The following is a 25,316-nucleotide window of genomic DNA, read 5'->3' on the forward strand; positions in this document are numbered from 1 at the left end:
GACTGTAGCAGATGCAACCCTGCGTTGTTGGGTGGACAGATGGGTGTGACGTTACACTGTCGCTCGTGCTGTACGACGCTAGATTTCCATCACTTTCACGCTACGTGTCTGGTCTTTCGTCTCCCCTGGAGGCGGTAATAGCCTCGTCCCCATTATGCGCCGCCGCCGCTCAGCCGAGCAGATATTTACGCCCGGAGCCGAGGCGATGTGGCAGGTGTGTGACGTCGCTGCGCCGTCAACACGCGTATCCCCGCCATACACAGGCGCTCCACGCACACGGGTCGTCGCGTCGTTCATTTCGCACGCAGCCGTCTTTCTGCACTCATAACAGAGAACGTTGAAATTTGTTCCTAGAATGAAATTATCACTCTGCAGCGGAGTGTGCGCTGATATGAAACTTCCTGCCCGATTAAAACTGTGTGCTCGACCGAGACTCGAACTCGGGACCTTTGCCTTTCGCGGGCAAGTGCTCTACCAACTGAGCTACCCAAGCACGACTCACGCCCCGTCATCACAGCTTTAATTCCGCCAGTACCTCGTCTCCTACCTTCCAAACTTAACAGAAGCTCTCCTGCGAAACTTGCAGAACTATCACTCCTGGAAGAAAGGATATTGCGGAAACATGGCTTAGCCACAGCCTGGGGCATGATTCTAGAATGAGATTTTCACTCTACAGCGGAGTGTGCGCTGATATGAAACTTTTAATCTCCCAGGAAGTTTCGGCGTAATGACATGGTGCATTCTCATCCATAAAAATTCCATAGTTGTTTGGCTCCAACTAGCCGAACATAGCCATTTCCAGTTAATGATCTGTTCAGTTGGACCAGAAGACCCAGCCCATTACATGTCAACACTGCCCACACTATTTATGGAACCACCACTAACTTGCAGAATGCCTTGCTGACAACTGCAGTCCAACTGTGAACACTCGAACCCTGCCGTCAGCTCTTACCAGCTAAAATTGGACCTCATCAGACCAGGCCACGGTTTTCTAATCGCCCACGGTTCAACAGATATCGTCATGAACCCAGGAGAGCGGTGCAGGCCCTGCTGTTAGCAAAGGACTCGCATCTGACGTCTGCTGCCATAATCCATTAACACCAAGTTTCGACGCACTGTTCTATGGGTACGTTTATCGTATGTCCCACACTAGTCCTGCGGTTATTTTAAGCAGTGTTGCTTGTCTATTAGTACCGACAACTATACGCAAACGCCGCTGCTTTCAGTCTTTAACTGAAGGCTGGTGAGAGGTAATGCATGAAATTTGTTCTCGGCACACTCTTTACACTATGGATCCCGGAATATTGAATTCCCATGCGTCGAGCTCAGAGTACCATTCCGCGTTCTTAATCTGTTAATTCTCGTCGTGCAGCCATAATCGCGTCGGAAACCTTTTCGCATCACCTGAGTACGAATGACAGCTCCGCCAGTGCACTGACTTTTATACAAAAGATTCAAATGGCCCTGAGCAGTATGGGACTTAACATCTGAGGTCATCAGTCCCCTAGAACTTAGAACTACTTAAACCTAACTAACCTAAGGACATCACACACATCCATGCCCAAGGCAGGATTCGAACCTGTACCAGGAAGTTTCATATCGGCGCACACTCCGTTGCAGAGTGAAAATTTCATTCTAGGAAAATGCCCCAGGCTGTGGCTATGCCATGTCTCCGCAATATCCTTTCTTCCAGGAGTGCTAGTTCTGCAGCATCGCAGGAGAGCTTCTGTGAAGTTTGGAAGGTAGGAGACGAAGTACTGGCGGAATTAAAGCTGTGAGGACGGGGCGTGAGTCGTGCTTGGGTGGCTCAGTTAGTAGAGCACTTGCCCGCGAAAGGCAAAGGTCCCGAGTTCGAGTCTCGGTCCGGTACACAGTCGAAATTTGTTCCACCTTTAACTTCTTTGCATTTGCGATTAACATTCAGGACCGACTGTATCAACGTCTGTTCAGCAATCCGCTCCGTTATACCCTATGTAATCAAAAGTACCCGGACCGCTGTTAGTTCAGACTATAACGGTGTGTGTCCACAATCGCCTACATGACGGCGTGAAATCTACTGGGGACACTTCCAGTGAGGCGTCTGATGTCTGTGGAGGAATGGCATCGAGCAAAGTCAACGTCGTAAATCACACAAAAAATTTTCCGCTGGATTCATGTAGAGCTCTGGGAAGCCAATCCATTTTTGGAATTTTTTTGTCTACAAATCATTGCCTTACAGATGCTGCTTCACTAAATGGTGCATTGTCGTGCTGATGCAGTATCGCCTCCTGGCTGTCCGTCTACTGTATGCATTACGCAATGCTGAATTCCTATTATCTAGTATGTTAAGCAGCCAATCAGATCATCTCTAACATTGTTATACTCTCGGTATTTCTAATGTCCGCCAATCAGATTTCCACAAGTGCTGGCCGCTGTGGCAGAGCGGTTCTAGGCGCTTCAGTCCGGATCCGCGCTGCTGCTACGGTCGCAGGTTCGAATCCTGCCTCGGGCATGGATGTGTGTGATGTCCTTAGGTTAGTTAGGTTTACGTAGTTCTGAGTCTAGGGGACTGATGACCTCAGATGTTAAGTCCCACAGTGCTTGGAGCCATTTGAACCATTGCCACAAGTCTTTTGCACTAGAAATTTCGTAATTCCGAAACTAAATAAAATTTAATGAAAACAAAATGCGATTCCTTTCCACAAAATACGTTACTAATAAATTTAATACTCAAAGTCTCTTCTGCCTGCCTTTTATAAAGTCAAGCTCACTCGGACATAAGTCACAAATTCCCCTATTGCACAACCTTCTCAAGCATACATTTACACAATTTTAATCAAATATAACATTATCGTTTTATGTGTGTCCTCTGTTGGCTCTCCATAACATTCGCACAACCAAAGCTGATGAAATAAATAACTTTCCAAAATACTTTTACTTGCGTCAGAAATCTGTGCGAATGAAACCAAAGGAAATTCCAGAAATTTAGATGGTATGAACCTATCATCTTGGTTGTACTCTCAATTGATACTATACATGAACACATTACAGTCCCTAGCTCAGTTTCACAATGCCAGCACAGTCATTACGTGTTTTAGGTAAAAATTTATATCTCTGGAAATACTGAAGTCATAGAAAATAAATTCTAACAGTATGGTTGTGTTATCCATATCATTTGGTATACTACGTATGAAAAAGATCGATTAATGTTTAATAGTACTTGAGATTCATAGCGATACGTGCAACGTATTGCAGCAGCGTTAGACACTTAGGCCCGTTTCACACTGGGGCACTGGTGACGGTCGCCAGTGATGGTCACCAGTGACTGGTGAACACTCTCGGATCACTGGTGACCGACATGGTAGGTATTGCCAACTGATTAATCAATGAAATTGACTCGTACAGTGTTAGCAACTAAATTTTGCTAGCCTTTTATGGTCCGAAAAACAAGGTATTAGATTTGACAAAAGACCATACAACTTACCAATTTTGTTTTTCTTGTCCATGTTCTCCTCAATGAAATCAGGCACAAACTTCGTTATAATTTCTTGCCACGCATTCGTTTTCATCACTTTATTGCTATAGTCATCGCTTTTCACATCCCAAATAGCAGGACGGTTTTCTACTTCACTTACAAAATCTTCTGTGTTAATCAAATTTAAACTCATGGGTACAGTGTGTACAGTATAATGTTCAATGTATATTTCGCGTCACTGTCTCAGAAATGACTGCCTGTCGGTTGACAAATCTCCAGCGCTGACTCTGTGATCAGTGTTCCAGTGTCAACAGTACAATTCAAACTAATGCATCTCTGGCAGTGACTGTTGTAAATACAGCGATCTTGTCCGTCACATGTGGCGAGGGTGAGTCACTGCTGGGTCACAGTGGCTCGGTGAGGCAGTGTAGTGTCCCGGTGTGAACGCTCCAGTTCAAACGAATGTATCTCTTTCGGTGACTGTCACCAGGGCCCTATTCTGTATCTTTCCGCCATTGTGCTGATCGTTTCGGTACTCAAGAGCACCGAACGGTCCAGTACTCGAATTAGAGTCCCATCTTTATTCAGTATCCATTTCGGTAGCGATACCGTTCGGTTCTGGAGAACCGAAGCGCTGTTGTCGGTTTGCGTCGCGCAAGCCAATCAAAAGCAAGCGGCTGCACATCCGCGCATGAGCACTGCAGCGCGCACAGCGCCACGAACACAAAGCGGCTAGCAGACGACACAGGCTCCCTATTCTTCGCAGTATCGAACTTGCGTTTTTGCTGTACGAAGTGTTGCTAAAATACCAGCGGAAATGTCGGACGAAATTGAGGTTAATGGGTTCACAGTTCAGTGACACTGAATGAGCGCTTAAAATTGCTATTGTGATTGTCGTTTATGGGTATTTTATTTGAAACAAAAACAGCAACCCTGGGTATGGAGAGGCACTTATTATTGAACAGTTTTGGCCAGTATTTATAGCCTGTGCTAAAAGAATAAGAAGATAAACAGAATGTGCTTATAACTCGCTCTTAGATATCCAAATGATTAAGTAGCCCATTTCCCTGTATGATACGTCAACGATTTCCGTCTCAAAAATAAAATTGAAAAAAAAAACGCGTTTTCGAGGGCTCTTGCAGTTCGTCGAAGTTTATAACATGCATCTCATGAATGAAAATGTTTCGTATGCGGTGCTACAGCCTAAAAATATTACGGCAGAGGTCTTTCATCTCTATCTACTGTTGTTGCGGATTCGATTGCAAATGAAGAATTGTGACAAGCACGATTATTAAGATGACTGCTGCTAGTTACATTCCTAGTAATTGAAGTTGTGCTCTTAGATTCCTGTCGGAACTGCATACTCGGAAATCACTACATATTCGGAAAAAATGGTGAATTATTTCTGATAAGAAAAAATAATGGTCACTGTCGGTTGTTTCACTCACAGCAATTTCATCTGAAACAATTTCATATTTCGTATTTTAAACACACAGAAATCACGAAATCATTACTGAGGAAATGCGCTCTTACATGTAAGTAATATCGCAGAAAAATCTTAACTTACACGAATAACAACGTCTCAGAATGTGTTGCATATATGAAGAGGAAAAAAAATTTTTGTTGCACACATCTGTGTGCGAACCTATGTCCCCACGTATAGTAATCTCGCACGCTAACCATTTTTTTTTTTTTTTTTTTTGCATTTTGTTCGTTATGGTTCGTTGTATTTCGTTGTAGCGGACGTCACACGACATTCGTTGAAGCTCGTTGTTGATCTTTTCACTAAGTTTTTTTTTTATTACAGAGGCCAGCTGACCCTCTGACCGAACACGCTGAGCTGCCATGCCCGCAACCACTTGGCTATGCTAAACAAGTATTACACGTGGCTGAATTCTTGTACTATTGCGTAGGAACGTAGGCTGACCTCGTTGCCAAACGATGCTGCGCGAGTCAGAAATGCGTAATAGTTGGAAGGTTTCTAGTATCATGCTTCACATAATTGCTTTCCATTGTTACCTGAAAGTTGTAGAAACGTTTCGATAATTACTAACTAAACCATTTGTGGGAAAAAGTACACAAAGTCACTAGTAACGTTAGTTCACACTCATGTAATATACGTAAGCAGAGCCAATGTCTTGCTATTTAATGATCTTTAAACTCTTATTTGCATTAAAATAACACGTATTTTGAGAGAATATTGACTGAAAACGTTTTCTGTTGGGATGTAATTATTCACAGTAACAACCTAGTGCTCAGAGCCATTTGAACAACCTAACCTAACCACATTTCTAACAAAGGGAAATAGTCTATAATGAACTCACTTTCGAACTGGATGCGTCCCCTGGTGATTCTTTAGTAACGCAATCACTAAATCCAAATCTAAAACCGCTAAATAAGTTTAAAATAACAAATTATAGGTGTACATAAACCACAGCTCACCGATCGACAGGGCCAGACCGAAATCCAAAACCTCTCGGTACAATTTTCGTAAAATCGGTGGGACGACCGTTCGTTAACAAGTCCCAGAAGCTTACTGAATAGGATATTTCGATGAAGAACCGAAAATGACGTCACTACCGAGCCTAACCTACTACACCGATCGGTATGAACGATACAGAATAGGGCCCCAGTGTCATAGTGTGAAACGGGCCTTAGACGGCTCGCTCGGCCCAGCGGCCACCGTCAGTCAGCTGTGCCAGCGTGAGAACCAAAATCTGCTCTCCTCCTGGCGAGTTACGTTTCCAATGCAGGATGGCACTGCGTAATAATTTGCTACGTTACAAAGTGCCAGTTGTTCCTTAGCAACTGTCAAGCATTGTAAAAACGTCAACAGCAGCACAGCAAAAAAAATTTTTTTTTTAATCCTTTCACTTGTAACGAAGGTGCACAGTAGATGGGATGATTCCCGGGCGTGAAATGGCGTCTGGCTGGTCCAGCGGCAGTTTTCAGCTGAGGCGCGCATCCCGACGGGGACGGTGCCGCAGCAAATATGTAAAGCGCATTTTTAGCTTTAGCAGCTCGGCTCTGGCTCTTTGTGCGGACCCGGTTCCTTTGAGGGCGCGCGGCAGGCAGCGGGCGCGCTGCACCAGCGCCGCGTCGCGGAGGCTCAATCGATACTCAATTTGTCGTTGAGGCGGGCGCACTTGACGTCAGGAGCGGCGCAGCCTAATCCGTCACGTGAGGCACGACTCCACGCGAGGCGCCAGCGCGGCACGCCCCAAACTGCTGCTGGCAGCTGTGGCGACACACACACACACACACACACACACACACAAACGCAGCTACCAACAGCTGTAAGCAACTGGCCACAGAACACGGCCTACATTCCAGTACCACATGTCTCCCCAACTTCTCGTTGAATGGACCCATTTACCAGGTCATTTACAGGTGTTGGAAACGGAACGAAAAATTCCCGGTATAACATGACATGACTACAATATGTCTAATTGTTTCAATACGATACCAGATGGGATAGTAAAGATCTCTCAACTGATATTGCGCGCGCCGCTATCCTGTGATCTTGTTTAGAGCGCGCGCTATAATGGAATATAGTTCGCTGTTCTGGCGCGGGTGGCGCTCCGGTGGTGATTTACTATTACGTCGCTGGCGTGTGTTTGCGGTGCCCGGCGGAAAGCGAGAGGGTAGTCGGTTTCCTGGGATTGCGCGGAACGTGAAGTTCGCTCTGCCTGACCTGATGGTGACTAGCGCTAAGGTTGTTGTGCCTCGCATCAAGAGCAGAGTGGTCTGGGGCGGAGGCAACTCGCAGCTGTGCTGGCCATGCGGTGGTAATTAATTGGGGTCGGCGTACTTGTTCTGCCTGCTTGTCTGATGTGGAGGTCCGGTGAGGTCCTGTGAGACTCTGGCCCAGAGACAACTAGTTGCTGAATTTTGGAGCCGTCTGCCAGGTTAGGGTGTGGGCTCGGGTGGCTCGTCAGATTTTCTGCTGGAAGCTCCAGCAGCGGTTTCTGAACTTCAGTCTGATGTGGGACGGCATTGTTGGAAGTTTTTGATGTGTGTGTGCGGCATGTTGCGACATTTGTTGATACTAATTTATTTGCTCAACTGTAGTATCTTTTGGTTATCCCGACGAGTGGGTCGTTGCCCACCCGGTCTGCTCAGCATTACCTTTGGTGGTGCCTGTTTGTTCCTTTTTGAAGGAATTCACGTAGGTGGTTCCTGTTACCTGCCCGGAGTTGCGTTCATGTATGGTATATTTGGCATTTGATGTGTTAGGTAAAGTCTGCCTAAGAAAGGCGGTTTTGGACAGTATATGCATAGTGAATTACTGCTGCTTCGTATATGTGGTCTTCTGGGACCTGAACAACACCATCTCGTCAATTTGGTTTGTGTAACAGCATTTAGTGGTACGTTCTGTATTTTCATCGCACTGTGTTATTATTGGTGGAATAGTCGCTTTGGTGTCGTTAAGGCACTTCTAAAACTGTGGTTTGACTTTTCATGTGCGCTTGGCTTTTATTGTTTTGCTTTAAGAAGCGAGAATTGTTTATTGAGACTTGTGTGTGTTGGCTTCCGGCACTTGTTAAGAGCGCCCGATTTAACGGCGCCGTAGTTATCATGCGCTGTCAGGATGTTGTATTGTTATTTCACTTTTGAATTTTATCTTGTGTTGACCTGTCGTGTGTTACAGAACATAACCGATGTGCGTAAGTGAAGGATAGTAGGCATGTCGGGGAGCTCTCAGCAGTTTATTTCGGGGACCGTTTCTAATGGGAAGGCTCCGAAGTGTTGAGAGCTCGGTCGTCTGTGATTGCGTTGGGAGTTGCCCTTGCCCTTTGGTTGTATCAAATTATTATTTTGTTATTATATTTATTGGTTGTGTGTTGCGCTTCTTTCATTTTATAGTGCCAAGTGCCATTAACTTTCTCAAATCTTTTTTTGTATAAATGATTTTAAATTGTAATGCCAAGTTAACTTATTATTGGATCTTGGTCTGTGGAGTAAAATCTTTTAAAGCACCATTGTAATTTGTTCTTGCAGACGAAATTTCTCTTATTTTATGGTGCTGAGTTGCCATTATTATTATTTTTTTTTAGTTTATTTCTGCTCTTAATGTTTTCCGATTTTATGGTGCCAAGTCTCATTATCATTCTTAAAGGCTTTTGTAAATGATCTTAAGTTGTATTGCCAAGTTAACTTATTATTAGATTTTGTCTCTTGGGTAAACTCTAAAAGTTCTATTGTAAAAGGTTCTTTGATTTTATGGTGGCAAGCCGCCGTTATTGTTTTTAATGCTCATTCTTTTAACCATTTGTTAAGTTCTGTAAGTTATATGAATTTGTTGTTATTTAAAAGAGTTTAGTATTGGCAATTTAATAAATTGTGTACAGAGTCTGCTGTTTGGATATTATTGGGTGGAAATCCTTGGATAGTTGTCCTATAAGAACACACATTCCACTCAACATTAGTTGTTAATTGCGGGAGCACATTCATTAAAAATTAATGAAAAATCGTCTTGGTCGCAATGGTTATTTTAAGTGATCGGTTTCGGCATAGTCTTAGGACATCTTCAGACAGCTCTGTGAAAGTTAGAAAGCGTGATAGTTACATAAAGAAGTCAGTGACTTAAAATAATGTAACATGCACTTATTAAAATGGAAGTGTCATTACTCATCAACTGAAGTTGACGACGTGCAGAACAGTTAGTAGACCTCAGACGTTGAAACTGCTGCTGTTGGCTAGGCAACATTGCTTTGTACACATCTAGTGAGGGCGTCTTCGTGCTGCATGACGTCAGTCTCGGGCAGTGAGGAACTATTTACATAAATTACGTATCATTTGAAGATAACGTTTATCTAAAAATGAACAATTACAACAAGAAGACAGAACAGATTGTTAAAAATAGTAAATAACTGTAATGAGAGTATTTAAAAACTATTTCTCATATTTCTTGTAGTAACATCTGGCGGAAATACTCCCCTTGGAGATGGGCAGTTTTTGCAGAAGTGGGGCTGTTTCCTGCTTCATGCCTTTGTCAGCAGAGCCAGTGCCAGGCCTGCCTAAGAGCAGGGCCACCATACTGCCACTGATATCCTCCGAGAATAATAGAGTACGACATATTCACCTTTCTCCAGTTATCAAAGATGAAGACATCGTGGCACCACCTGACCAGCGTGAGAAAGACGGTTGATTTCGCTCCAAAACTTTGGTCACTCGATCGTAATGAGTCACCCAACCACCACGCTCGACACGAAGAAGCACCGAATCGAGGAGATGAGCAAATACTGCTCTAGAGCACTAACAATCTCTTGTTTATCAATGTGCATTTTGTGTTCCAAAAGTGGGAAAATTCTGCTGTGTTCTGCCCCCTCCTTTTTTATATTCTAATTCGTTACGTTGCCAACAGCATTGAGCCATGTCTTTCATGCAGAGTTGTTTGAAAGTTGCGTGTTAGGCAGCTTTCTTCTCTGGTACTTTTATTGTCATACACTGAAGAGCCAAAGCTACAAACAAGTGCCTAATGTCGTGTAGGGCGCCCGCGAGTACGTAGAAGTGCCGAGACATGAGGTGCCATGGTCTCGACTAATGTCTGAAGTAGGGCTGTCCATAAATCCGTAAGTGTACCAGGGGGTGGAGATCTCCTCTGGACAACACGTTGTAAGGCATCGCAGACATGCCTGGAGAGTTTGGTGGCCAGCGGAAGTGTTTAAACTCAGAAGAGTGTCCCTAGAGCCGCTCTGTAGCGATTCTGGACGTGTGAGTTGTTGGATTATGTTTCAGGAACTGTCCAAGTCCGTCGGAATGCACAAGGACATGACTGTATGCAGGTGATCAGAAAGGATGCTTACGTACCTGTCACGTCAGAATCGTATCTAGACACATCACCAATTGCACACGCTCCACACCATCATAGAGCATCCACCAGCTTGAAAAGTGCCCCGGTGACACGCAGGGCTCATGAATTAATGAAGTTTTCTCCGTATCCGTACACGTCCATCCACCCGATACAATTTGAAACGGAACTCGTCCGACCAGGCAACATGTTTCCAGTCATCAACAGTCCAATGTCGGTATTGACGGGCCCAGGCGAGGCGTAGAGATTTGTGTCGTAGTCAGCAAGGCTCCGAAAGCCCATATCGATGATGTTTCGTTGAACGGTTCACACGCTGACACTTGTTGATGGCCCAGCATTGAAATCTGCAGCAATTTGCGGAAGGGCTGCACGTATGTTACGCTGAACGATCTCTTGAGTCACCGTTGGTCCCGTTCTTGCTGGATCACCTGCATCCATTCATGTCCATTGTGCATTCCAACGGACTTGGACAATTCCAGCAACACAATCCGACCCCAGTGTTATCGTTGCGCTCAGAGGCAAGACTCAACGATCGTTTTCTTGATGCTAACTGGCACTGCACTATCTCATTTTGTTTGATTGTAAGTCTGTTTATTGACTAAGGAAAGCTGTGTCGATATCCCCTAGTATTCAAAGTTAGCTGTATGTTGTTTCATAACTTTTTGGGTAATAACATTGCATATCATCAGTCACGCATAAATGTTAGGGTCAGACAAATTTAGTACTTTTTCATATTCGTCAAACCTATGTAGTACTACAGTGGTCTTGTGAAATGGACAGTTATCCTGTTGGTAAGTGGGGTCTCGTCGTCACGGAGCATAATGGGATGCAGGTCATCTGAAATAATGTACCCATTTACTACGACAGCACCACAGACCCTATGGAAGCTGCATAGGCCGGTGCCCATGACGCGTTGGATGTTTCGAGCAGCCGTTCTCCTGAATGAAGGACTATCTGGACATGTCTATAGACCTGGTGTAGCAAGAAACGTTATTTATCAGGCCAGGTGTTACGTTTGCTCTGATATACAGGCCAAGCTCGATGACCCTGCCCCCTGGCCGTTACTGACAACGTCCCTGGATCAACATGGGAACACGGTGGGATCGTCTACTGTGGAGATCCACATTTAACATGATGTGTTACGAAACGTGCCTGTACCAGCGTTGTAGTCTGTCGTCAGATCTGCCACGCATCGACACCTATCCTGCTATGCAGCGCAGGCAAGCCTCAGAACTCCATGTTTTGTGATGAGGAGTGGATGTCCAACGGTTCGCCACCCACTGATGGTTTCACCGTCCTTCAGTCACGTTCCAGCGACGCTCACGACGTTTGCCCTCGAACAGCCGACCAGTTTCTCCGCTTCCAGGCTGCTGGTTCCCAGATAGCAGACGATGACAATCTGCCCTTTTCCAAGGTCACTGGTGCCAGTAGATTTTCCCATTTGTGGTAAATCAATCTTATGATTGTAAGTACTACAACAACCTAAATTTGCTACCATAAAACACCACATGTTTTATAGCGATAAGTGTATAGCTAATCAATAGATTTTCAATTCGTAGAGCACTGATGATGCATATAAAGAGTAGATGAAACATGTTTGGTTGGAAACAAAAATATCCAGTTAAGAAAAGGGGACAGTGTTTATTATCTTCATTATAAAAGTAACTGATGCAGCAACTGAACAGCAGTTGCAGTTATTAACTCTAACGTAGCTGCTGTATCGCCTTGATCATTAATTGGCGAAAGATGCGACATATAAAAAGGTTTCCAAAGATCATTCATCTGGCAGTACAATTTGAACGACTTTCTTTTATCTGGCACACCGCGGCGTAGCAGAAATCTCTCTCGGAGATTTTGCAGGGCCACCATTCAGCTGTTGGCGGTCGAAAGTTACAAACAGTAGATTTTTTTACTTTAGGGATTCCTGAACTGGATGGACGCAGATCTAGAAGGAGCCACATACTACTTTAATTGGCAAGATCACATGAGAGGTGAACTCATTAACATTTTCAGTGTTATCTTACCAAAGATGTCACTAATTCTGCTACTTCTATCAGGTATGATAAATTCACTCCATTACACTGATGGCTCTCGTGATCATAAACTACATGATTTACGAATGGAACTTCATACGCTTGTGGGAGGTGATATTCACTAACTCTTTTTTTATCTGTTCTTGTATAATGCTTTCGTAGTCTCTCCCTCAGCCAAACTAAATCAATTAATCATTTTAGTAGTTTTCTGTCGAGCGTTATTTAGAATGTTATGAAAAATGTTACTGATGGCTTATCTTTCTTCGTGGAATTGAGGCCCAGGTGACTGAATAATGCTTGCTCCTTGAACTAATTGAACTAATGAATTTTGCATCTTGTTGCCTCTTAAGATATCGACTGGTAGAAGAGTCACACATTCATTTTGTTAATTAAGTGTATTGTTATTCAGCGAGCCTGTCTTGTAAATCAATCTTATTTATAAAATGTTATCTGCTAAATACATGGGAACTAAAGCAGACGTCGTCCAGGTGTCAATAACGTTCTCCGAGATTTACTTCCGTCACCTGCGCTTCCTTTCTAGTCCTCTCACTTTCTGCATTCCCACTATCCACCCCAACTCCTGCCTTCGTTTCCATAGTCTAACAGACCCCTGTCTTTTCTACCCACACACCTCAAACCTATGGAGCATGTTCTCTCATCCCCTATCACTTCTCACTCGGCGCAGGTCCCTCAGATTTTAAGCGAAAGAGCAGTGCTTCACTCCCCCACCCCTCAGAAGATTTTCACGATTCTGCTGTGTTTTTAAAACTTAGGTATTTTCGTTCTTTTAGCTGTCTGTCTTTGATTTTTAATTTAAAACAGAAAAACATTTCTATTGTTTTTTCTCATTCTCGTTATATTTTTTAATTCGTTTGACTGAAGTGCGGATTATTGAATCGCAGACAGCTCACCCCACCCACGTGGTGCGAATGGGATGGAATTAAAATACAAGGAAAAAAAGGAACAGGAAGCACAGTGAGTGTGACAGCGAACCGAACCTGACCACTCGCCCAGGGCCGAGTGTGCAGCGACATTTCCGTAAGCAGTAGCCATGGAGACGCTGCTAGCACGAGGAAGAGTGTTACAAATTGTGTTAATTGTGTCGCCCAAGTCAACAAGCACACGATTGAGCTGTCCACAGGGTCAGCGCCTTGAATCAAGAAGAGCCTGTGACTTGTTTACGGAGCGGACTGCTTGAAGGAGGCATAGTATGACGGTACAAGAGTACTACGTTCGTCGTTATAGTGTGGCTGTACAAATCATAATGTAAGTCGCTGTGGGCAGCGTGTTGAAACTGTAATCAAAAGTATAGGCTACGTCCGAATTCATCATGTATTTTTCGCAGGTAAGAGCTGCTGTTAAGACTACTTTGTAAACGTTATCTGATCACTTGTAGACCGAGTACGTCGCCTTGGGCAATGGAGCAGATTCTAGGAAAATTCTATTTTAATAATAAATTTAAAGGCAGTTACGTTAACGTTCTGTTATGCTCCCGCTTTTAGGTTTCTGCCAAAGGACGGCAACTGTCAAAAGTGTAACCCAGAGGTTCACGCTGCTTTGAAAGCAGTGCGAGAGCACTCGAGAGTTTCACTAATTAATTGAATTGATGTCTAATCCCATTGGGAACCATGTGCATCACGACCATATTATTGTCAATATGTTTTGGATAAGTAGCAGCATCGGTCATAAAGATTGAAATCCTTTATTTTCCACATCGATTTCGGTCACTGCGTGACCGTCTTCACTGCAAATTATTCGAACCTTGTAGGCCCTTTTCATAATAGCACAATATTTTCCAAAAGCTGTAACATGTACTATGATAATTACTTCCCTTATACTGCATACAATATTGAACTACAGAAGAGCCCATCTTGTGCCTTAGAAGTTGCCGATCCAACATATACTGTTGCCTTCCGTAATTCAAAAGTATTTTATACAATAACAGGGAAGTAATCATGACGTCTTTTGAATGAAATGTTCTTTTTGACGAGCAAATCCAACAGCAAACTCCACTTCGTAATTGACCCGTTCTGTCACTGTTTCACATTCGACCTACTATAGGAGACAGACTCACTACGAACAGTGGGAACGCTGTGGACTTGATTCTTACCTCTTTACCTTCTGGAGGCGAAACAATGACTTCCTGTTTTAGCTGAAAAGCGTTGCGAATCTTCCACAGTGATAACTGTTATCTTCAAAGACGTTTTTGAGATGTTCGAGTTCTTCCTGTGGGTTATCCTTATCAGCAACAGTGCAGCTAAGTGTCCTTTGTACAAGTGCGTTCAGGACATCACTGGTCTGCGCGGCGTGACGACAGCTGGCCACTCGCAGGTAGTGATTGTTTACGTATTGGCTTGGGAAGACGCAATGTCGCAGGAGCCGTAAGTTTTACGGTGAACCAAGGTACCCAAGAAAGACAGGCATCCGTCCTTTCCCAAAAAAATGGTTCAAATTGCTCTGAGCACTATGGGACTTATCACCTGTGGTCATCAGTCCCCTAGAACTTAGAACTACTTAAACCGAACTAACCTAAGGACATCACAAACATCCATGCCCGAAGCAGGATTCGAACCTGCGACCGTAGCAGTCGCGCGGTTCCGGACTGAGCGCTTCCTTTCCAAACTCTGTTATAAACTACATGTTGCCGTAAATAGATTTCAGATGAAGCGGAAACAGTTGAAGCTTCTCTTCACCATGAGGTCACACTGGACCAAGTAACCAGCCTGTTCGTAGTCGCTGATGACAGATATTGTATTCAAATATGGTTGCAGAAGTCCCTAAGCGTCTTAAGTCGTTCACCATAATTAACCACCAAATCCTCCATAGCAGCCACTAATCCGTGGTAAAGGAGGAGGAGGACGAGTAGTGTTTAACATCCCGTCGACAACGAGGTCATTAACGACGGAGCACAAACTCGGATTAGGGAAGTATGGAGAAGGAAGCGACCGTGCCCTTGCGAAGAAACCATCACGGCGTTTGCATTAAACGATTTCGGAACACCACGGATAACTTAAATCGGCATGGCCGGACGCGCGTTCGAACTGTAGTCATCCCGAGTGCAGCGATAAAGAAGAGTGGTGGTTTCGTCCTAGTCTCTGCGGAAGGAACATTATTTGTTAGAGAGAACACTATCTGTTATGTCTTCTGCTTGGTAGCATTCAACTGCACTTCGATCAATGGTACGCGACAGTTACCTATGAGCCTATTTTGACATAACTTTAATTTTTCTTTTCAACATAGGATTATGTAAGTTTTAAAGCCAATTTACTACCCCGATATTTGAGTTTTGTTATGCTCACTGTATTTTGTAGTTACTAATAAGCGATCCTTCCAACTATCAAATTCAAATACTTTTCACGATTCTAAATATTTTAATCCCTTTTACAGCTAAAATGAATTACAGTTACAGCTCTAACAACGAAAAAGCGATTCACCTGAATCTGCTTAAAGTGCTACATTATAATGTTATTACAATAAAGTTATTACACCTACCACTACTTTCCAATTAACACACAATATTTATAAAATGCATTTTAGCGTTTTTCACAATGAGTGTAAAATAATACTGAGTATACAATAATAACAAACTGAAGTTTCAGTGGCAGCTGTTCCTCCTTTGTATATTAATGAACAATTGAAGAGCATTAATAGTAACCTTAGACGTTCTTTTGATGTTGTATTTAGCTATAATGGAGTACTACCTGAAAAAAAATTGCAATGATTGTGTCAGACCATATGTTCAGGCACATAAAATTACGTACCTACAAAACGAGAACGCGGTATCCCAGGACTACAACATGCCAACGGGAGCCGCCCAACTCATACTCATAATGGAGCGTAGCAAGTTGTGCAATGTGAAATGGTATTATTATACAGGCTCAGTAGTAGGCAATTTCAAATTAAATGGGGATTTAATCGAAAATTTTAAATCTGAAATACATTTATAATAACCAGAACGATTATTCGTATGGTGTTTGGTGGCGCCTAGAAGCTACACAGTCGTAATTATACCGCAGAGCTCACTTGCACACTCACGTTTACTGGAAAGTTTCTGTTTCAGTTGTGATATACATACCTACAACCGAGTGCATTTTCGGTGTTGTTTATGGTACGCCCTGTATACACGGCGTTCGGAAATTCCCGTTCCAAACTTCTAGGAGAGTGAGTACATAATATTTTGATTAGGAACCCAGATCCGAAAATTTCATCCAATGACGCTGTAAAGGGTCATAGTCACAAGCGCTGGCTCCTGTAATTGTGTGTATATATATATATACATATATATATATATATATATATATATATATATATATATATATATATATATATACAGGGTGGCTGTGTGATAATGTTATAAACTTTCAAGGATGATGGAGACGGATGAATGCATCAACTTTGGTTAACGGTCCCTGTACCTGAAACAAGAGTTGAAAGTCATAAGCGAAAACCGTTGTAATACCTGTGCCCGTGGAACGAAATACTGGTACTGTTGTTGCAAAGATTGTACGGTAAACAATTTTCGGAGATGGTAGTACAGACCAAAACAAGAAAAAATACCTATTAAACATGGGCTCTAAAATGCATACCTTAAGAGCAATTGTTCATGAGTGAAACACTTCTCCTCTATGGAACAAGTGCACACAGCTCTCAACGTGTGCATTTTCGAGCCCATGTTTACTGGACCGTGAAAACCTCCATACCTTACAGTTTTAGCAATAACGGTAGCGGTACAGGTATTCCACTGTCAGAGGTATCAGAATGATTTTCGCTTGTAACTTTCGACTCGTTCGTTTCCAAACCAGAGACCCTTGCCTCACATAAATACATTGGTCCATCTCCATCATCCTGCAAAGTTTGTAACATCACTACAGAAACAGCATACATTTACAGAAGCCGGCGCCTATAACTTTGACGCCCTGCAGCGGTGTTGGATGGCGTTTCCAGACATGGATTCCTACTCAAAATATCATGTACTCACTTCCATCTACAAGTCCTAGAGCACCGTAACGTGAATTTCCGAACTCCCTGTATTTAGATGATAAAATTTTACTAGTCCTGAAAATAAGGGATATTCACTGTCTTATGCTGACTTGTTTGGAGGTCAGCAAGTTGGTTGGTTGATTCGGGGGAGGGGACCAGAGAGTGAGGTCATCGGTCCCATCGGATTTTGGAAGGATGGTGAAGGAAGTCGGTCATGCCCTTACGAAGGGACCATCCTGGCAGTTGCCTGAAGCGATTTAGGGAAATCACGGAAAACCTGAATCAGGATGGCCGGACGCGGGTTTGAACCTTTGTCCAGTGTGCTAACCGGTCAGCAGGTACTGCCCATCGCCATCCTAGAAAGTGTTGGAAAGGACTGTCTCAGCGTCACAGTGAAGAAACTGTGTGTCGTGATCAGTTTTAGCAACCAGCGAGTCTAGGCGGAAGTGGATAGCAGTGAGCGCATGTGGACAACAGGCGCCTCCGCTCGCTTGCCGCTGCCTCCCGAATTAGCCAGCGGCGATTGTGTTTGCGGGACAAACAAGCCTGGTGACGGCTGGGGTGGGGTTGATTCGTTCGCTCGCCGACCACACGAATGCACGTCAATAATCCGAGGGCAGCACTTCCCCGCGCTCCAGTAACAAGTTACCGCGGAGCCCAGACTTAATCAAACGCTTGAAGATGGTCCCGTTCGGAACGTGGGCCTCATGTGTGACATTTGACACTCACCTGTGTGGTAATAGGATCCCTGTAGTCCGATTAACCCTCGTAGTGCCACGAGGGTCAATATGACCCCATAAGCACAATTGAAATACGTATTTCCCTTGTTTCCAAATCAATTATTTTCAAAATTTATGACTTTGTCTCCATAAGTTGCTTGTATGCAGTGACATATTGTTCAGTTTTATGAGGGGCGTTCAAAAAGAAACGAGCTGGAGGAATAATTACAGAAACCAGTACCTGTATGATAGATGTAATGACCCTGGCTGTTGAGACACTTTTCCCACTGTGACACAAGGCTGTGAATGGTTGTCTCATAAAATTCGTGTTACCCAGTTCCGTACGTTGCAAGGTATCCCAGATATGCTCAATAATCTTCATGTTTGGGGAGTTTGGTAGCCAGCGGAAGTGTTCAAACTCAGAAGAGTACTCCTGGAGCCACTCTATAGTTATGGACGTGTGGGTTGTCGCATTGTCCAGCTGGAACTGCCCAAGTCCGTCGGAATGCACAATAGACATGATAGGATGCAGGTGATCAGACAGAATGTTTACGTACGTGTCACCTGTCTAAGTCGAATGAGGAGTTCCGTATCACTCCAACCGCACACGCCCCACATCATTACAGAGCCTCCACGAGCTTGAAAAGTCCCCCGCGGACATGCAGGGTTCATTGATTTATGAGGTTTTCTCCATGCCCGTACACAACCATCCGCTCGATGCAATTTGAAACGAGACTCGTCCGACCAAGCAACATGTTTCCAGTCATCAACAGTCCAAAGTCAGTGTTCACGGGCCCATGAGAGGTGTAAAGCTTTGTGTCGTGCAGTCATCGAGGGTACAAGAGTGGGCCTTCAGCTTCGAAAGCCCATATCAATGTTATTTCGTTGAACAGTTCGCACGCTGACACTTGTTGATAACCTAGCATTGAAATTTGCAGCAGTTTGCGAAAGGGTTCTACTTCTGTCACGTTGAACGGTTCTTTTCAATTCGTTGGGGCCGTTCTCGCAGGATCTTTTTCCGGCCGTAGCGATGCCGGAGATTTGATGTTTTATCGGTTTCCTGATATTGAATGTACACTCGTGAAATGGTCTTACGGGAAAATCCCCACTTCATCCCCACCTCGGATATGGTGTGTACCATCGTTCGTGCACCGACTAAAGCATTACGTCCAAACTCACTTAAAACTTGATGAGCTTCCACTGTAGCATCAGTAACCGATCTAACAACTGCACGAGACATTTGTCTTATATGGGAGACACCGACCACAGCACCGTATTATGCCTGTTTGTATATCACTGTATTTGAACAAGCATGCCCATACCAGTTTCTTTGGCGCTTTATTGTATAATGTCGTTTGTCATACTGCACAGTTGTTGTAGTGGTAGCTTTTGTCAATGCGTGGCGCCATGTAATACTCCCGAACTTAATAAATATTTCGCGTAAACTTTTATCATCTTAATATCATTACCAATAGTATAAAAAAATTTTTCTATTATAATAAATTCCTTCACAGCCATCAGACACACGGTATAATAAATGTACAGCAGTTGATGCACTCTGGCGTCATTATACATTTTATAATGCCACCTGGCGACAAAAAAATCGTATGCAGAACTGTGTTTGTAGTCCGCGAATGTTTTTTCATACAACTGGAAATGTTGTATCTACGCGCAGCAATCGCTCCTAGGTAGGTGTATTATAGTTTTTGCTAGATATTTTCAATCAATATGGAATGCTGCAGCTATCCATTACTACGCTTTGTAAAATATTTTTGTATCGGGTTATTTGGAGACATCTGATGATGGATATGTTCCAAAACGCGTCGTATGAGCAATAACTTCATTCCTTGACGGATGTCTGATTTTTACCATTGCGACCCAGTCAGCCTGAATGAAAAACTACTGATTATGACAGTAATGGTCGCCTTCCTCCTGCGTGACTTCGTCACATTTATGTTACATACAGGATTATCTAGGTCAGTGATAGTTTCGAAAGCAGATGTGTCTGGAACTCACGGTAATCCTTGTACGAAGGCTGTAATTCAGCAAGTGCAGTGGACAAATACGTGCCATAAAAATCGTTTCTTTCGTGATAGATTTCACTCACCAACTAATCTTGTGGAGCGCAACAACATGAATGCAGGAAACTGCTCGTTAACTTTCAACAAGTTGATCGATTTCGTTGAAAGTTGTCACAATGCAGGAAAACAGTTCACAATCGCCATGGCAAATAGATGGTTAGTAATTCCTAAATACGCCGGCCGAAGTGGCCGTGCGGTTAAAGGCGCTGCAGTCTGGAACCGCAAGACCGCTACGGTCGCAGGTTCGAATCCTGCCTCGGGCATGGATGTTTGTGATGTCCTTAGGTTAGTTAGGTTTAACTAGTTCTAAGTTCTAGGGGACTAATGACCGCAGCAGTTGAGTCCCATAGTGCTCAGAGCCATTTGAACCAATTCCTAAATACGATTATATCAGCAGAATCAGTAGCCCTGTGACGTAGCACGTAAATTTAGCTGGTAAATTGGACTGGTGTAAGCGATACAGTCGGATTTGAGGATGGATCATGTGGAACCGATACCGGTCATTTCAGAAATTAAAGCAGTCTAGACGGACGGGACAGAGCTCATATTCATTTAGATCAACTTCACGTGTTGATCAGATAAAACGTCTAACGGCGTGCCTTCGCAGGGACACGGGCAGAGCTACAAAAAAAAGTGTTTAATTGGACTATACGTTTTTGGATAAACACTTACAATGGCTGCAAACTGTTATGTTTAAAAATTTTCTGGTATTCAAACTTTTGAAGACGACGGGTAAATGGTTACCGAACGGGCTTCCATGAAGACTGGACAGCTGCTGACATTGTGAGGAATTCTTTGAGGGTTTAATTACTTTAATTATCAGGTCTCCTAATTTCTTGTAATAGTCATACTGCTTGACCGATACGTACTTCAGGTCTCACATTTTTTTGGGATCATCAGTCTTCTCACTGGTTTGATGCGGCCCGCCATGAATTCCTTTCCTGTGTCAACCTCTTCATCTCAGAGTAGCACTTGCAACCTCCGCCCTCTATTATTTGCTAGGTGTATTCCAATCTCTGTCTTCCTCTACAGTTTTTGCCGTCTACAGCTCCCTCTAGTACCATGTTAGTCATCCCTCATGTCTTAACAGATGTCCTATCATCCTGTCCCTTCTCCTTATCAATGTTTCCCACATATTCCTTTCCTCTCCGATTCTGCACAGAACCTACTTATTCCTTACCTTATCAGTCTACCTGATTTTCAACATTCGTCTGTAGCACCACATCTCAAATGCTTCGATTCTCTCGTGTTCCGGTTTTCCCACAGTCTATGTTTCAGTACCATACAACGCTGTACTCCAGGCGTACATTCTCAGAAATTTCTTCATCAAATTAAAGCCAATATTTGATGTTAGTAGACTTCTCTTGACACGGAATGCCCTTTTTGCCATTGCTAGTCTGCTTTTGATGTCCTCCTTGCTCCGTCCGTCAATCGTTATTTTACTGTCTAGGTAGCTTAACTTCATCTACTTCGTGACCATTGATCCTGATATTCAGTCCCTCGCTGTTCTCATTTCTACTACTTCTCATTACCTTCGTTTTTCTTCGATTTACTCTCAATCCGTATTCTGCACTCATAAGACTGTTCATTCCAATCAGCAGATCATTTAATTCTTCTTCACTTTTACTCAGGATAGCAATGTCATCAGCGAATCATATCATTGATATCCGTTCACCTTGAATTTTATTTCCACTCTTGAATCTTTCTTGTATTTCCATCACTGCTTCCTCGATGTACAGATTGACAGTAGGAACGAAAGACTACATCCTTGTCTTACACCCATTTTAATACGAGCACTTAATTCTTGGTCGTGCACTCTTATTATTCTCCTCTGGCTGTTGTACATATTGTACATGACCCGTCTCTCCCTATAGCATTCTCCTGTTTTTCTCAGAATTTCGAACATCTTGCGCTATTTTACAATGTCGATCCTATGAATGTGTCTTGATTGTTCTTTAGTCTTGCTTCCATTACTAAGCGCAACGTCAGAATTGCCTCTCTCGTGCCGTTACCTTTCCTACAGCCAAACTGATCGTCATCTAGCGCGTTCCCAGTTGTCTTTTCCATTCTTCTGTATGTTATTCTCGTAAGCAACTTGGATGCATGAGCTGTTAAGCTGATTGTGCGATAATTCTCGTACTCTTGAGCTCTTGCCGCTTTCGGAATTGTATGGATGATGTTTTTCCGAAAGTTAGATGGTATGACGCCAGACACAACCACTATGTGATTTTTTGGGGTGGTGGCGGATTGCGGGGCGGGGAGGGAACAGTGGAGGAATGTACCATAAACAGAGGGTATACGTAAGTTTACCATTTACGGCAGACGAATATAGGATTTGGAGGGCGGGGGTGGATGCTTTTGAGACTTCAGCACGAAACTTGAAAACCCAATAGTGTAAAATGAATACCACTTATACATTATTTTCAGTTCCTAAGACTTTGCTTTAGAGACTACCTTTTTATGGCTCTTAAGCTAGATGGCACATATTGCATCAATTAACATGTTAAAATATTGTGCAATAAGCTAATTCTTATTAATTACAATTCATCAGATCTTCTTGCCACACGCTCTGCTTTTTTGTGTCTGATTTATGAAACCATTAGCCAGACATTAGATTTGGCGACAGAACTGCCAGCTGTAGAGTCACTCATACACTTGGCAAGGATCGCGGGTCAGTTTAAATTCTACGTGGTGTATGTTCGGTTGTGGCCGTCGTGAGCCACAATTTATCACAGTCGAACTGAAATAGAGATTTCGCGGAGGCGAATTCACGTTGCACCACTCCTGCTGACCTTGGAGCCTTGGACGTGGTATCCCAGTGCCCAACACCGATCGTCAGATTTGCTTACGTTACGCTAGAACGGGCATTCCTAGAGCGTTTGACAAGACGTAAAGAAATCAAGGCACAGTCAGCGTCGCAAAAAATTGAGTGAAAAAATGTGTAAATGGTATACGCAGAACCACCTGTAACTGGCTTGATTAAGAGCAGTAAATGTGTGAAATTACCGTGTGGTTGCAACTAAACTGTAGCTGTTCACCGATTCTCAGTGTGGACTGGAGTTATCGTATGGCCGCGAAACTTGGTAGATACGCTAGTGTGTTAATGTTCAGAAAAGACTGTTTCCAACTGTGGCCATCAGGTGCAGATCTCATAATGATATTAATGATGATGATGATATTTGGTTTGTGGGGCTCTCAACTGCGCGGTTACCAGCACCGGTACAAAGTCCCATTCGTTTCACAATCCAGTCACGCCACTTTTCCCGACTGATGGTGATATGATGAAGACAACAAAAGCACCAAGTCCTCGGGCCGAGAAAATCCTCAACCCGCCCGGGAATCGAACCCGGTACCCTGTGGTCCAGAGGCATCAATGCTAGTCACTTGTTTTCCGTTGCATTTGGTCGTGGCGGACGTCACATGATACCCGTTGACGTCCATCGTCGATCACTTAACTGTTTTATTTATTTTTTAATTTTTGTATCTGGCTCTGTATAGTGTTTGTATGACGGTATGACATCCACGCTGTCATGTGTTATACCATAACGTGAGAAAACAGTATGGCCGTCGAGAAGAGAGGCCGTGCGCTGTTAATGAAACTGTTTTATTGAATGGCAGCAATTGAAGTGCTGCACTGAGGGAGTATCGCCGACTGAAATTAAATAGCAAAACACGGGAGAGTTTCGTGTGGCACCTCGAAGAGGAAGGAGTCGTATCCAAGGCTATCTTTCCCGAAAACTGATACCGATAAGTAGGAGGAAAGTGTACAACCGACCCTTCTGATGGAAAGTCTACTAAAAATAAAAGTAATTAAACCGAATAGGGCTATAATTTGGAAAATGAAAGTTATTTTGTGCATTCACTCACGAATAACACTGGACAGAAAGGGGTACCACTGATCATGAATCCAAAAGTTACACTAATGAACGAAAAGGAAATAAGTAACGGTCGCCAGCTCACTAGGGCAATTTACACCCAAAATCCGGTACAAGATGATGGGAAAGAAAAACATGTATTATTAAATATTGACATGCCAACTAAAGGCTGCTACGTTTTTTCTTTGACACTAATTTTAAGTGGGTATGTAATGATAAAGAAAACTGAGAAGTCACTCTTACGTTATGTTCCACATTAAATTTTGAAAAAGGCAATAGAGTAATGATTTGAAAATATGCAATTAAACTATATGTTAGTACCGAACTTCGTTACGTGAACAATGACTTTCAGTGATCTCAGCATAACGTCATCAAAGAAATTTCGAAAAAAAGCAAGCACTTTTTACTTTGCCGTTGCTTATTTTGCAAATTGTATTTCATATTATTGTCTGAACACCTGAGGCTACTTACTAGAATACGTACCAAACCAAACAGCCACGTGCTCCAAGCTATATATAAAATAAATAAAACTTCCGCGTTCTTAATTTGTACATTTCTTTAGATTTGGATGTTTTCCAATGATTGATTCTCAAACTTAAAAAATGAAATTGCTTACTTTAGTCATATACTGAAGCCTCTGTTGTACAACAGTGAACTGAAACTTAAGTTGTCTTAAAAGAGAAATTATTCATTAATAAACTGGCTGTAACTATTCAGTTTGTTTCTTATGACACTCAGTTAGCATAATGAGGAAAAAAAAGGGAGCAAGGATCCTGCTTGGTAACAATGTCTGGGGGCAATGAGGGCACAATCGCCCTGAGTTTAACTGATTATTATTTAAATAAAACTTATCAATCAAATCACATTCAGTTGTGGTGCTGGGTTAGCCATTAATACACTCCTGGAAATGGAAAAAAGAACACATTGACACCGGTGTGTCAGACCCACCATACTTGCTCCGGACACTGCGAGAGGGCTGTACAAGCAATGATCACACGCACGGCACAGCGGACACACCAGGAACCGCGGTGTTGGCCGTCGAATGGCGCTAGCTGCGCAGCATTTGTGCACCGCCGCCGTCAGTGTCAGCCAGTTTGCCGTGGCATACGGAGCTCCATCGCAGTCTTTAACACTGGTAGCATGCCGCGACAGCGTGGACGTGAACCGTATGTGCAGTTGACGGACTTTGAGCGAGGGCGTATAGTGGGCATGCGGGAGGCCGGGTGGACGTACCGCCGAATTGCTCAACACGTGGGGCGTGAGGTCTCCACAGTACATCGATGTTGTCGCCAGTGGTCGGCGGAAGGTGCACGTGCCCGTCGACCTGGGACCGGACCGCAGCGACGCACGGATGCACGCC

The 25,316-nt window shown here is 43.5% G+C and overlaps 1 non-coding gene across 1 annotated transcript; it reads right to left on the reverse strand.

Moving 5' to 3' along the window:
• Positions 1-420: 420 nt before the first annotated feature.
• Positions 421-493, reverse strand: Trnas-cga (transfer RNA serine (anticodon CGA)). Its single transcript has one exon. It is a non-coding gene; the product is annotated as a tRNA-Ser (tRNA).
• Between the last annotated feature and the right edge of the window lie 24,823 nt (positions 494-25,316).

The sequence above is a fragment of the Schistocerca serialis genome, chromosome 2 (assembly GCF_023864345.2).
Source record: "Schistocerca serialis cubense isolate TAMUIC-IGC-003099 chromosome 2, iqSchSeri2.2, whole genome shotgun sequence".
Lineage (NCBI taxonomy): Eukaryota > Metazoa > Arthropoda > Insecta > Orthoptera > Acrididae > Schistocerca > Schistocerca serialis.